Source organism: Pleurodeles waltl, chromosome 10, assembly GCF_031143425.1.
Source record: "Pleurodeles waltl isolate 20211129_DDA chromosome 10, aPleWal1.hap1.20221129, whole genome shotgun sequence".
Lineage (NCBI taxonomy): Eukaryota > Metazoa > Chordata > Amphibia > Caudata > Salamandridae > Pleurodeles > Pleurodeles waltl.
Window position 1 is genome coordinate 27,761,939 of NC_090449.1, and position 14,719 is coordinate 27,776,657.

At 42.9% G+C, this 14,719-nt stretch overlaps 1 protein-coding gene and 1 long non-coding RNA gene across 4 annotated transcripts in view; one reads left to right on the forward strand and one right to left on the reverse strand.

Annotated features, from left to right (window-relative positions):
* The window catches only part of LOC138260960 (uncharacterized), a 112,208-nt gene extending 100,653 nt beyond the window's left edge, over positions 1-11,555 (reverse strand). For 2 of the 3 annotated variants that reach the window (XR_011199035.1, XR_011199032.1), the window contains exons 1-2: positions 11,397-11,555; positions 10,710-10,899 (exon numbers count right to left, since the gene is read on the reverse strand). This is a non-coding gene — a long non-coding RNA (uncharacterized lncRNA). Of the gene's footprint in view, positions 1-1,316; positions 1,408-10,709; positions 10,900-11,396 lie in introns of all 3 variants that reach the window. The other variant, XR_011199034.1, reaches the window with a different exon arrangement.
* A 2,002-nt stretch (positions 11,556-13,557) lies between these two features.
* UBA1 (ubiquitin like modifier activating enzyme 1) overlaps positions 13,558-14,719 on the forward strand; it is a 293,145-nt gene continuing 291,983 nt past the window's right edge. The window contains exon 1 of the mRNA XM_069209518.1: positions 13,558-14,043. The gene's annotated coding sequence lies outside the window, so the exon portion shown is untranslated. The remainder of the gene's footprint in view (positions 14,044-14,719) is intronic.

Consider the following 14,719-nt stretch of genomic DNA (forward strand, 5'->3'; position numbering starts at 1 on the left):
TTTGCCACTTTGCACATCTTTGTGTTATTTTTAGTTAAAAACTTTAAAAAAATCATATCTCTGGTTCTCCTGATTGGATTATTGTCATTTTGTTTATTTAACGTTCCCCTAATTTTCTAACACATTTTGGAATTTTTATTGTTTTGAATTTTGACTTTACTATTGTTTTAGTACTGCATAAATTTGTCACACATTGCCTTAAGTAAAGCCTGTCTGTTCTGTGCCGTAGCTACTGGGAGGTTGAGCTCTGGTTAATTTAGTGACTTTAAGGCCTCACCCTGAGAGGATTTGTTGTGATTGCTTCAGGTAAGTATTCACTTCCTCAATTAATGCTGCAATTTCGTACAGTGAGTATAAAAGGGAAACATGACGAACAATGGGAAGGAGGGTGGGATCAAGGGCCAACATGGCAGACAACAAGAAGGGAGTAGGTGAAAGCAACAGCGCAGAATGAGACCAGCAGGAATACAACTTACAAACACATGCACTCCTAGTGGGTGCTGCAAGTAGAAGAAAAAAGTATCCAGGCCAGAAAGCGCTCACCAAACAAAAGCCAGCAAGTAAGTAAGAGTGACAAAGCTAACCAGTGCTAAGCAACTGAAGGGCTCTAAGCCCCTTTCAGCTAACAAAATGTCTTGCAAGCAACAACGCATGCTCTGTCTCAGACATGACCTAAAAACACATCCACTCTCAAGCATATCTTCTGCTGGACTGTCCCCAGGGTATGGAATACCGTGCCCAATGATATAAAACATGCTTCCTCACCTCCCATTTATAAATCCAACCTAGCCGATCACCTATGAGTCCCAGTCTAAATACTTCACACACTAAAATAGTTATAACCAAATGTGCTTATATTTCATTCAAAATGCCCTTATCACTGCATGCCATTGTCTAATTGTGCACATTCTGTTCCTGTACTTTATATAGTGTATGCTGCTTCTCTTGAGTTCACCCCAGTGCATCATTATAAAACTCAATATATGCCCATCCTATTTCTTGCTGTTTACAAGTGTATATTCTTCCTTGAACATGTTTAAAGGCTTATTCAGTACACTTATGGATAGATCAGTAATGCAAAACTCCAGATTTAGGCAGGAAACTACATTTAGTGAATTATGATACTTTTTTTTTTAGGTTTCACCCACTTACTAGTCTCTCCTCTTCAATGCAATTCAGTAGAGGAATTGTATGCCCTGATTATTTGTCTTACTTCCCCGCTTACCTGTCTCAAGTAATGGCAGGTATAATATACCCTTCAACTATACAAATATAAAATATTAGAGGTGGGCGAGCCACTGAAAGCTGCCACTTGCCTGGCTCTGGTTCAGCTTGAGGTCCTCATGGACACAAGTCCAAAACAAACCGAACTTTCGTAGGGCTTCTGCCTGCAACCCACGCTTTATCCTAATGTACCAAGATGTAAAGAAAAAAAAAACATTAACCTCTGACTTAAAACAGGGGGGAAAGAGATGTTCCTCTAGGAGCTGAACCCAAGTCAAAAAGGAAGATCTTCCTGGAGTCATTTTGAAGTCATCTGATGACTTTAGCTGGGCTATTCCTGTAATTATCCAGTGATGTCATCCGAAACCATCCTGAAGTATGCCCATAGGGCGAAATATTTAAATGAGATGACTCCATAGTCATCACAGTAACTACTACAGGATGGCCTTCTGATTACTTCCTTGAAAAATGTGTGATTATCTTTAAAGACTACAGGATGACTCCATGACAGCTAGGTGCTGAGTGCAGATTGCTTCATGATGACTCCATGACAACTAGAGGATGACAGCAGATTACTTCAAGATGACTCCAGGACAACAAAGGAATGACAGCAGATTACTTAAATATGACTCAATGACAGCTAGGGGATGAGTGCAGATTACTTCATGATGACTCCATGACAACTAGGGGATAAGAGCAGATTACTTCATGATGACTCCATGACAACTAGGGGATAAGAGCAGATTACTTCATGATGATTCCATGACACCTAGGGGATGGGGTTAGATTACTCCATGAGGACTTCATCATTACTTCAGGATTTCTTTGTACTACTTCAAAATGACTTTATGAGCACTTCTGGATGTCACTTATTACTTTAGCACCCCAAATGCTTCTGAATAGGCTACTATGACATGATTCCATGATGTTTGCGTCACTGTCACTTTTTGTGATTGATAGGTCTCCCTCCCACAGTAGTTCCTGTAGACTTGAATAGCACTGGAGTATACTAGTAAGCAAAAAGGGCCCCCCAATTAGTGTATATCAAACATCTTCCAGACACAATGTAGTGGTAATACTACAATTCTAGTAACTTATCACAGCAACTACTAACTGTGATACCATAAATTTAGAAATAACATACAAATCACATTTTCATACATCATTCCTAATTTAAAGGGATTTGCAGCAGCGTTCTGTGATGTATAGTATCATTTTTTTCTCTAAATTGAAACTATTATGTTAATTTCACAGATGCGTAGAGCAGCACTGAGGAGCTAGGGATGAGAGAGTGTTTCTAAGTATTGTGAGTGGACTTCATATGAACTCTGAGTTGGATGAGTGGGCAATATACTCTATGCAGTAGGGTGACACCTGAGAGTTATATTGTGAATGGCTTTGGTGTGTATGGGCTTGCACGTTTATGATGTTGTGTAGGTGATCGGTACAGTGTGAGTACTGAGTAGGTGTGAGCAATGTGGAAAATGGTGGTCTTTACAATGGCTGTTTGCTGTGAATAATGCTATGACGAATGAAGTTTGAATAAGTGATATCAGTGGTAGTCGAAGAACGCGGATGCTTTGGGTGTACTCGCCTGAGCTGGCATAATTGGAATGGATCTTACTGAGGTGTTTGGGCTTATCAGGGCCCTGCCACGCACAACTCTTAATACTTCGGATAGTTGGCATATACAGCCTACTCATCATACAGGACCCACGTTTTCCTGTTGAATAAGAGACATCATTTGGACTCAGTAATTTATCCAGTTACATGCCTTGAAAAAGTCCTGTTGGACGAAACACGTGTTGGCTGTCTCTGAAAATTGATGTGTCTATTTTTTTCCAACATAAGGAATTAAAACGTTTTGGATTTCTGCATACTGTGGACTTATTATTTGGAGTGCCCTGGTATTTTCTGCTTTCGAAGAGTACAGGGTGTCCCAAGTGGTATTCTAATTATCTGTTGGCAAGTGCTCGTGAGAGTGGTTTATTAAGATGTGCTGTGGGTGGTGCTGTATTGGTAAGCATATGGCTTAAGTTGCTTTTGATGATTGAGTACTATAGGTAAGTGTGGGTGATGGACTGTGGAGTTGTAAGTAGTGACAGTTACATGTGTGGCAGTTAGTAAGGCAAGCAGTGAGAAGTGTTCTAAATCACAGTTGGAAATGGTACAATTTTTGTTGTGACTAGGAATGGGCTTTTAGTGTAAATGGATATTGAACTATGCAACTATACGGTGTAAGAGGATATTCATGTGAAAAGTCTATGTAGAAAGCAAAGGCTGACTGCGGAGAGAAGATATTAACATGTAGTGGGGGAAAAAAGCATGGGACTGCAGGTGTATAAATATCATGCTAAGGCCACATACGTCTAGTGTTGAGTCCTGTTTGTGGATGGTAGAACAGTGCAGCACAGGACAGAAGAGTAAGGATATCGTGTGTGAAATGTGTTGTGCAGAGCAGATTTGGATAGGAGATGTGAAGAGTGCATGCAAAGAGCCCAGGACATAGTGGATGCTGAGAGTGGATATGGAGAGCTCCTGTGAAGAGCATAACTGAAGGTCAGATCTGAAGTGGGGGCTAGCAGCTATACAGCAGTTTCAAGAGATAAATAGAGAGTGATTTTGGAAGCTATAGGTGAGCAAAAGTGGAGTGTCAATGGATGTTTAGTGGAGATGGAAAGCTGATATAGTGGGAAAGAGTGGATGTAGAGGGTGAATTTAAAGGTTAGAAAGTTCACAAAGAGGGAACTTACATGGTATTACTATCATTTGTAATGGGGAGAGAGAATGAAAAGGGCTAGGAGTCGGTGAGTTTAGTATTTAGCAGATACGGTGGTGGAGAGGTGGATGTGGTGCGTGGAGAGTAGAAGTGGTATTTGGAGTTGCTCGTCAAGAACAGATGTACAGGATTCAGAGAGGATATGAAACTTGGAGAGTGGATGCAGAAAGCTTAAATCAGATATGTGAGGTAAACAACAGATGTATATAGTGGATACAGTGGGTGAACAATGTGTATAAACTAGCAGTGCAAGTGCTGGGTAGAATACACATGTGGATAGTAGAGATCAAACATGCAAACAAAAGTGAATGTGGGGAGTGCATGTAAAGAATGTAGCACGCATGTGGAGTGGAGATATGTGGAGATATCTGAAGGAGAGAGGATGAGCAGGTGTCAAAGCTGATATAAAACGTATAGTAAGTTAATGTGATGAGCAGATATGAATAGTGGCATTGCAACATAGATGGTAGATGCGAGCTGTATAGTGCAGGTGTAAGGGTATAAAATGGATGTAGAGTCTGTACAGCCTATATAGACAGAAGGCTGTGACTCATGGGCAGACATATAGAAGGAAGAGGGTACTTGTGCATAGTAGAAACAGCATGAGGAGGGTGAAAAGGGAACTACTGAGTACAGAGAATGTAAATGGTGAAGATAGCAAGTAATGAGTAGAAAGGTAACAAGGAGGGTAGAAAACATATTTGGAAGCTCAAGTGTTTTTTGTACAGGGTGGCAAGCACAACTGGAGGTTGGAGAGGGCATGTGCTGAGAACTATATAAGAGCAGACGTAGGGGTTAAATGTGCTGGGTGAAGAGTGTATATGTCAATCAGAGTGTTTATGTATGACAAGGGTGGAGAGCCAATGTACGAAAAGGATAAACGGTGTTGGTGTAGGAAGTAGAGGGCCAAGAGCCTATGTATTGCACAGAGTGAAGATATGGTGTGCAGAGAGAGGATGGGGAAAATCAATCATGCACATGGCGAGCCAATGTACATGATGGACAGCAGAGGTGGGACTTAGAGAATTGATAGAGAGGGGTTACAGTGTATGTGTAGGGTGGAGAACACATTTAGAGGGTGGAAATAGAGAGTGACAATGAATGCACAATGGAGGGAAAGGAGCAGACATGGATCGTAGAGGCTGCATATGGTAGGTCAATTTAGATTATTTAGAGGTAGAACAGCCGATATAGAGGGGAGCACAGTTAGTAGTCAGATGAGCAGAGTTACAGTGTGAAGTAGATGATCATGGTGGAGAGCTGATATACTGTGTGGTTAAGGGGTTTGGAAAGTGGAGGTGGACTGCAGGTGTATAGGGTGGAGAGAGATGGTAGTGCCTACATTGCAAGGAAAATGGTAATGGAGAATATATGCGGAACACAGTGGGTGAGCATGGAGAGTGCATCTTAGAAATGGAGAGCATTTGGACAGGATAAAACGGGCAAATGCAGGTTGTAGAGTGCATATAGATTGTTTAGAGTGCACGTACAGGGCAGGGAGTGGATGTACAGGGCAGAGTGGTTGTAAGGAGCAGGGAGCAAAGGTTGACAAGAGAGCAACTGTGAACTTGAGGAATGTGGTGGACATATACACAGGTTGGCATGCAGATGTTGGAGGGAAGAGTACAGAATGTGGAGGGCACAGTGCAAGTACTGGATGATGAGCACATTTAGAGGTCAAATGCATAGGCTGGAGAGTATTATGGATGAGGAATCTAACGTAAGAAGCAAATGTATAGAGTGGAGAGTTAAGGTAGTGCTTGAGGAGAGGAAGGATTGGATGTAGATAGCAGAAGTGCATGGAGAGTTGAGGTGAGACTTGGATAGTGGATGCAGATGGCTCTGAATGGATGTGAAGGGTGGAGAACAGATTCAGAGAGTGGACAATGGATGTATTGTTGAAAGTGCATGTGAAGACCACACATGGAAGTGAAGAGAAAGTTTAGAAAGTGGACATTTAGCATAGAGAGGGTAGGTATAGGGCTGACACCAAGAGTACAAGGTGAAGCAGATAATGAGGATAAAAGCAGCTATGCAGCCTGATGAGATGGTTAGGAGAGTAGATGTGCAATGTAGAGAGAGGACGTCGACCATTGAGAGTGGATCTACAGGGTAGAGCCTGCACTGCATTTGTTGTATGGGTGTGAAGAACACAAGAGTGTAGACAACAGAGAATGAAAATACAGGGTGGAGAGTGGGTGTACAGGGTGTGCATGAATAGGGTAGAGAGTGCATCTTGTGGATGGAGGGCAGACAAAGGGTGGACAATTCATGTGAGAGTCAGAGAGTGTATGTATATTTTGAAGAGTGGATGCAGAGGACATAGGTACAGGGTAGAGAGTGGATGAACACAGTGGACAGCAGGTGTGAACAGTGTAGTACATATGTAGCTATCGTCCTTCCACACAAATTTCATGAACTCCCCTATTTTGCTTCCGCTTGCATCCGCCTGTGTTGCTCCCCCCGCCCCACTTACGCTTCCCATGTTACTTCTGCCTTCTCATCCTCCTTCCTCCATTGCTTTGATCCCCCCTCTGTTGCCCCTCCCCAATACTCTAAACAAAATTGATTGATTTTGTCTTTTTAACAATCTAATAAAAAGAAAAAAAGAGCTGAGTCATGTTGTTGGTACACACATGCATGGCTCGTCTGCCTACAAAATGATGCAGCTGATACGAAGTTCCTTTGAAGTCTTTTAGATTAACTTTACCACAGTTTTCAAGCTTTACATTTTACAGGGCTCTTAAGGTAATATTGCATAGATGCCTGTGGTGTCAATTACTGTGGAGGTGGGTTGACATCTCGCTCATGCAAAAAAGAAACTAAAGTAATGCATCCAGTGCTGGGGCACTTCTGCACACAGGCCCTTTCCTGTGCACATCTGGCATGAGAATGGAGCCCTCAACCTCCACTTTCTTACCTCCATACTCTGGTGCTGCACAATGCAGAATTCACTGAAGTCTGCTGTGTTTAGAAGCATAACATGCAGGCACAACACAACCCATACTCTGTATCACCCCAACATTGATCCCAGCTGCATCAATTTATATGAAGCAATTAAATTAATATTTCAATTGAGCTTTCATGCCTTCATGTCTCAAGATCCTCCTATGATTACTCTGCCTCTCCTTGCTGTTTCTTTCCAGTCCATTTTCACTATTTCTCCCTGCCACTATTTCTCTCTCCATGCCTTCTGTGCCTCCCTTCCACACCTATCTCCACTGTTCCTGCTGCTCACCACTGTTGTTGATTCGCCAAAATGCCCTGGGTAGGGGAAGCAGTATTCAACACCTTTTAATTTCAGTCACATCACAGAAAAAGATGTTATGACCTTTGACCCTGAATCTTGCCAGGAAGTGAATTCACAACACCATAACCCTGTTCCCATCACAATAACTCACTTTGCTGAAGTTCCAGAGTAACTGTGTGATTAATAAAATAACACAACACAAATAAATGATGATTTTGGATACTACCAATCAGGGTGCTGACATAATACACCAAGGGAACATCACTAATTTGTCTTTGTTTTACATGAAAAATTATGTGTTCCCTTGAAGAGGAGGATAGAGTGCTACTGGGAACCTAATTTATTACCAAAAAACTGTCACAATGTTATGGTTCCCCAAGTGTCAATGAGAAATGTATTGATAAATCATAAAGAGTTGAAAAACATTTTTTTTTTAAACCCAATAACAATTCTGTCCAGCTGCGGAAGTGGCTTCATCAAATATACTTGCAGTACATAAACCTGATGGCCTGAGTGAAAACTGGTGGTTTCAATTCTGTTATGCGGTTGGTAGGAGCTGCCAGCTCTCATCTGTATTATTTGTGATAGCATTATAACCACTGGCCAATGTCCTGGGTCAGAACGCCCACTGTTACGGGCTTGTGATTAATGGCACTGCCCCCAACCTACTGCTATATGATGCTATTTATGGGATTCATGACTGAAGATGTGCAGGGGTTTTTTAGAGCCTCGGAGCACTTTGGTGCAGTCTCAGGTCTACTGAAAGAAGTCCCTGTGCGTATCCTATCACTACAGAGGTGGCCAAACCTGTTGCATTTGGGCACTCCCTGTGTCATGAATTGGTCACAATTAAGTACTTAGGGCTCCGCATTTAGTGAACAGAAGAATGGCTTGTAGACAGTAACTGCCAGGCTCCACTGCAGGATGAAGACTTGAAGCCCAGTAGGAAGAAGGAGGAGCTGACCACCACGAAGCAAGGAAACAAAAGTGACGTGGGAGCCAGCCAATGCTAAGTAAAGGTAAATTATGGGCGGGCTCTACATTTTTTAATTTTTATGTACAAGACAATGTCAGAAGTTTCATGGGCTTATCTATTCACGTGAACCTGTACATTTCAAAGCATACTATACCTCGGGCCACTGAAATTAAGTGGCAGGAAGGACAAAGTTTTGCCATAAGAAAATCCAAGTTACGTGGCATAATGCAGCACATTTTGTAATATCTCATTATTTTGTCACTTTATAGATGGTAGCACTATCAGAGCAGAGGTTTCAGATTATTAGTACTAGTCTGTTGTCAAATGCAGCAATAGAAAGGTGGCCTTCAATCTTTCCAAAGGGCTTATCTATTGCGTGGCAACAGAACTGACTATGTTCTTAGTAACATTTGAACTGTTCGAGCTAGAAGATAATGTTTTGGTAAAAATGTACTACCCGTGCGGAAGATGATAGATTATGTGGCAAATCCATATTTATGCAGCAAACAAAGTAGCAGAAAAAAAATCACAATATTCCAGTGGCCCTTACTTACGCCTTTTGCAAGCTAGCAATCTCAATCTGTGGTCATGCTCTGAACCCATTAACAGCTGTAATGAGAGCGAAACTACTTCCATCTATTACCTATGGGACCGAAATAATGAGGGGGATGGAAGTAGGTCTTCTGGATAAACTTCTGATAAAAACCTATAAGCGCGTTTTTCGGCTGCCCGGACGTGCATCGCCAGCCCAGGTCAGATTGGAATTTATGCTGGTCAAACAGTCGTTAGCCCGACCGGCAGCATACATTAAATGTTGCTACAAACTGAGTCGCGCTTCAAAAGGGTCTTTAGCCAATCTAGTCTGGCAGGAAATTATCCTAGAAAGAGGGAACCCCAACTACATAAGGTATCTAGAAAAAAGTAAGAATCTTTTGAACTTAGATGATGTATGGAACCGGTCTCTACCCATCCCCATTTTCAATAAAGCAGTGAATAAAGCAAGTAAATTACAGAGCTTGATAGACGATAAGATCTCATTGGCCAAAAGGGAGCATAGTTGGTTGATTCTTAACTCCTACAAAACATTTAAAGAATCACCACTTATGGCTGGCCCCTACTCAAGGAAAATCAAGCAATCCTTTCTCAGACTTAGGCTGGGTGAAGTCCCTACTTTAGACCTCACGCCAAAATGGAAGAAGGAGCGGCAAGTAGGCTCCCTGGAGTGCCGTCTCTGTCATCTAGCAGATGAAAACCTGATGCATGTGGTCTGCATTTGCCCAGCCCTGGCGGCTGAAAGGAGACTCTTACTAAAAAAAGAATTTAACGGTTTAAAAATTAGATCTTGCAGACAAGCATTAATTGCAGCCTTTAACCCTCGAAATACAATATTGAACATTAGGCTGGTTCAATTTTTGGAAATTTTCACTCTAAAAACCACAGCCTCTCGAAATAACCAACTCAGAGGGAGGGCTGAAACGATAGCGAAATCCCTATAACCCGCATTGAACATCTTAAAGAAGGGAAGGCTCCTAGGTAGTCCATTGGGTTGTTTAGCTTATGTCATAATAAAGTCTGGTACCAAAAACCAGACTTAAGTAGGGGTAAATAAAATCGATAGAAAGTCTCTTCCCACTTTGCACTATTTTTACCAATACCTCATTGGGTTACTGTTTATATTTCTTTGTGGAAGGAAAACTTCATATATCATTTCATTTTAATCACAAGATTTTATTTTGCGCTGTATTTTTTCTTACCTTCAATAAGATTATTCTGTTGCCCTATTATCAATACCTTATAGCACTAGTATGTCTTTTCTAAAAAAAATTATGTGGAAGGAAATTTTACTTACCATTTCACCCTAAGCCAAAGAACTGTAATTGTCTTTTTGAACTAAAATTGTTCTGTTATTGTTTACGTGGAAGGAAAGGTTTTATGGTTTTAATTAACTAATAAACTTATTATCTCTCAGTGGCCTCAACTATATCTTTAAAACAAGTTGCATAACAGACATGAACAGAAAGCGCAAACAAAATATGAAGATGAGGAACAGTAAGTTGAGCTCACACATGTAAAAAGGATCTATATTTACTGTGTACAAGTATAAAAATATTCCAACACTTTTTTAAAACCACTGGACATGTTCAACTGAACGTGTTTTGGCACACATTGGCATTTTAATTACTTCATGGCAGAGATTAGGAGATACAAACAGCTGTCTGGTTTATTTTGTGAAAACGGATCTGGGGCTGCAGCAATAGCCAGGATCTGGTGACTGGCGCCTCACCCTACTGTCTCCGGCAAGACTGGAAAATAGCATATTTTTGAGGCAAAGGTCTTGAGTATGGAGCAGGGTGCTAAGCCCTCTGTGTAATTTATTACATCAGCTCAAAAAAAGGGCTCCACACAGCTCACTAAATATTGAGATACCAGCATAACGGAATGAATAGAAAATCATATACTGTTTTGCCACCGTTGCTCACCAGTTTGTTGTTTGCAATGCTGAAACCACAATCCAGGAGTAGGACCTTTGCCAAGGGCACAGCCTGTGCCAGTTGAGAAACATGCTGATACCAGAAGGTTGTGCTGCAAATAGCGACTGCAAGACAGGACCTGGAAAAAGCCACAGCACTCCATTTCGAAGATCGTTTGTGTGGGGAAGCGCATGGCTACCTATAAAATTGTTAGCAAGGTCAAGTTTGCCCTATGTAGGCATTTCGAGTTATCACACAATCTCCTTTGGACAGTACAACTTTTTCAGAAAATAAAGGTCGAAAAAGTGAAAGACGCACAATACTTTGTTAACCGTGGACAAATAGGGATACTAGTCAGCAGTTGTTCAAGTTTGCAGCAGCCGATGTTATAAAGTGTGTGCGACCAAGTAATTATGAACAGCTCAAGCTGTACGGAACTGTAATGGGTACTTTTTAAAAGACCAAATGCAGCGCCCGACTTTTCAGAAAGTTAAACATTTATTGAGCTTCTAAAAGTATGTTCCCAAGTTAGCCTCTAATTACTTTGTAGCCAATATTAATGCACGAGAATGCTTCAGATTTTAAACAGTATTTTGAAACTGGAATCAATCCCGAAAACAAAGAAAACTACAGTGCCCCACAATCGCATTACTGGATACACTCGACGAGAAAACAATTTGGCGCTGATGAATTTACCTCGCAGAACCTCACGCAACAAGGACTGGTGAGACTAGAGCTTGAAGTAGTATGGAAGCTGTAATAGAAAATGTAAATTAATGCCATTATTCTCCTTGTCTTGGACCTCATTGGTTTCCTGTACTTTACCGTGTTCCCACAAACGTTGGCCGGCGCAGGCATGTGACGTCACTTCCGGCATCTCCGGAAGTGCGTTCAAAGACAGAGCAGCTGAAATCACTTGACTGCAAAATTAACGCAGATACTCGAACCAAAGTCAGCAGCTCTGACCAAATGCCACATTCTCTAAAGTACCCTTATTTTTCGTGTTCCACCTAAAACGTCCTTAGTTATTTCAGGTTAAGCTGCTGATTCATTTTTTTCAATTGTTTTTTGTAAATATCTACACTATTTTCATTGTGTTGTGTCCTGCATGGTTTACACAGGAATAGGGAAATTAGGTCAAAACAAGAAATCTGAGTAAATGGAGAGCGACACAGAAATATAATGTGCTATGTGTCATGCATGATATTTACATACAACACATTGCATTCCGGGACTTGTAGTTTTACTCTTATGGACTCAAACCCCCCAGATTTCAACAAGCATTCAGCATGTTTTGAATGGGGAAGATTAAGCGTGAAAACAATATCACTATTTTCTTGTTGCGACCTTAAACTTTGCTTTTGATTGGTTCTCCACATACATCATAGTGCATACTGCACACCGTGCAGGGGCTTCTGAGCCAATTAAAAAATGAGTACAACGAGGGGGAGCCTCATGCCTAAACCACATTGCAATTTAGTGCTTGAAAAATAATCAGATACTCATTTTCAAATAATCCTCAAATCATCAGAAATAGTCTAGTCAAGTCGAGTCATCAGCTACTCATTGCAAAGTCATCCTGAAACCATCAGGAACACCACAGTTTCTAAAGTAATCAGATGGTCATTTTCACGTCATCCTCAGATCAGGCTCAAGTTTCTAAACTCTGCTGATGACTTCAAGAGCTTGATGATGTCAGATGATGAGAAAATGACTTCTAAGGTAGTTGGATGATCATCCAATGACTCTGGGATGGCTTCTACAGTAATCCTGTTTGACTTGGGAATGGCACAACGGTGAACTAGAAAGCTTGGGATTTTTCCTGGCTTCCCAACTGGACCAAATTTTATGATTATAATAAAATATTGTATTTCACAGTGCTACCGCTCTTCCTTACCAGAGCACTTTGAATATGTGAGCTGAGGGTGCGAGCAATACATGCACCTCTTTTGCATCCGATTTAATATAACACAATGTTGCTGCATGTAATAATCCAGGCCACAAGTAGGGTGCATACAACTGACACGCCTTTTACCGCACTATTGCCATGGTGTCATGGCAGTGGGTGGGCATGAACATTTTTAAGTTCACTTTGAAAAACTGTCACTTTTAATAAACGGCTCTCCGTTTAGAGATACAGAACGTAATATTGTCTGATCTACTGAGGTGAAACGCTTCAGCGTGTTTAAAAATACACTTTTTAAAAGAAATTGCAGGCGTCTTTCTCTTATTTTAAGTGCTAAACATTTTTCGAGTCCCTTGAGCACCGCCAGGCTCGCTCACCTCCATAAAGTGTCTGCAGAAACCTTATAGTAGTGAGCTCTGTGATCCTACAATGCCCAAAACCCGGAAAATAACATTTAAAATGATTGGCAAGGGAAGCTTAAATAATGGTTTCAGGCTGCGCTGGCGTGCCTGCAGGCCTTCCACGTGTTTACATCTCCTTGTGCGGAGCTCCTCGGTTTCACCGGGGGGAGCCGCGCACCCCGCCGTCCTGTGCTTCCGTCACCTGCCCCGGGAGGCAGCAGAGTGCCTCTCGCCTGCACGTGCTTTGGCAGACGCCAACCTTCATGAACCACAACTCCCAGGAACCCACGCGACTCGGGCACGCTTGGTCCGTACTATCAGGCCCAGCTTTGGGGATGTGCTCTCAGAGAGAAGAAAAAATAACACTGAAGCATCCTTGAGTACTGCACAATCTTGAAGAGGTCCTTAAATGGAACAGTTCAACTGACCGCGTCCAACTATCAGCCTGTCTAGGGAACGTTAGGGAATCTTCTACCTCCCTTTTTTTTTTTTTTATCTTAGTTGGTTTGTCCCAGACGGAGAGGCGGGTCCTCGCACTTTGCGGCTGTGAAGCATATGCTAGAGCGCTGGGGTGTGCTTCGATGTGAGCATGCGCAGAGGCTTTCGGTCCTTGCGTCGGCTCTTGTTTAACCGTCTCGCGACCTCCCCAAGCGTGTCCCGCGCGCGAGTCCACCAATAACGACTACGCCGCGCGCGCCCCCCGCTCTCCCCGCCTGTCTGGCCAATCAGTACGCACTTGGTCTGGCTCCGCGCGCGCCGTTGTCTTTAGTCCTACCCTGCGTTCCCCGGTCTGACCAATCAGTGTGCCGGTTTTCGCCGGTGTCGCGTGCTGCCTATTGTCCCACCCGGTTTGGCCAATCGGAGAGTACCTTTTCGCCGGTCTCGCTTCCTTCGCTCCCCGACGTAACCAATCCGCGCGCCCCGAACTGGCAGAGCAGGAAGCCTGCACAGACCGGAGATTCAACCGACGACAGCGGCGCCGGCATCTTGAGGAGCAGCGGGGAGAGCCCGGGAGCGGGCCTCGGCACCGGTGGGGGTAAGAGTGGTTGGGTTTGGGGGGGGGGGGGAGGGAGGAGGGCACCCATGAGCAGGCCCCCCAAACCCGGTGAAAGGGATCCCACCTCCAGGTGATCGGGGCGGCCGAAGAGACCCATTGCCTAATCTATCCTTGCCAAGAACCCCTCCTCCGCTTATTAATTGTTAAAGAGGCCCGTTACAGGAAGAAAGCCTCCCCAGGACACCCACTGAAGAGGTCCATTTGCATAGGAGCTGCTTTCAGTGAGGCAGCCATTCCACTGACAGTCCCTAAAAGATCAGTTGCTTAAATCACAACCCACTCAAGAATCCCCTTCCCTTTACTAGGAGGACTCTCAGTGGTGATCTCGCTATCGAGTGTCTTCCCACAGATTCACCCATAAACGACACGTGAGAGTCAGGCATGTTTACCTTCCCATCGTGGAGGCCGCCTGCGCACTAACTCCTGAAGAATGTCTTTGTGTAAACAATCCCCTTCAAAGAGACCCCTTGGATAAATAACCTCCACATTATCTTGTGCAAAGAACTCACATAAAGACGACCATCCAAGTTCTACGAAGCCACTCATAGATCATTCCCTAAAGTGCCTGGCGACATTAAGACCTCCCGTCCACCTGGTCACCCCGAAAAGAAACCCCTTAAATAAAGAGCCCTGTCCCACTGAAAAAGTTCTTGCA